This window comes from Frankliniella occidentalis, unplaced genomic scaffold (genome assembly GCF_000697945.3).
Source record: "Frankliniella occidentalis isolate FOCC.00 unplaced genomic scaffold, Focc_3.1 Scaffold373, whole genome shotgun sequence".
Classification (NCBI taxonomy): Eukaryota; Metazoa; Arthropoda; class Insecta; order Thysanoptera; family Thripidae; genus Frankliniella; species Frankliniella occidentalis.
Genome location: NW_026267496.1, coordinates 69886 through 70197, shown reverse-complemented (window position 1 = coordinate 70197; position 312 = coordinate 69886).

Here is a 312-nt window from a genome sequence, read left to right as displayed (position 1 = left end):
CGACGGCGACGGCGGAGGCTCGGCGTCGAGCAGGTGCGTCCCGGTGCACAGCTATGGTCGTCGGGGTGCTTTGCTTACCTCTGCTCTCGGGCGCGTAGTGCACAGGCGACGACAACGACGCACAAGTAGTCCAACACTGCACTGGCACTGGGAGGCTGGAGCCTGCGCCGCGCTGGAGCGGCCGCTGGGAGGCTGGGCGCTGCTGTCGCTCGGAGCGCCGGGCCCGCAGTGAGGGACGGTCGAAACTCTGGCGAGGAGTGCGCCACCCCCTCACCCCGCCCGCCTTTTATAAGGGCAGGGGGAGGCGGGGCG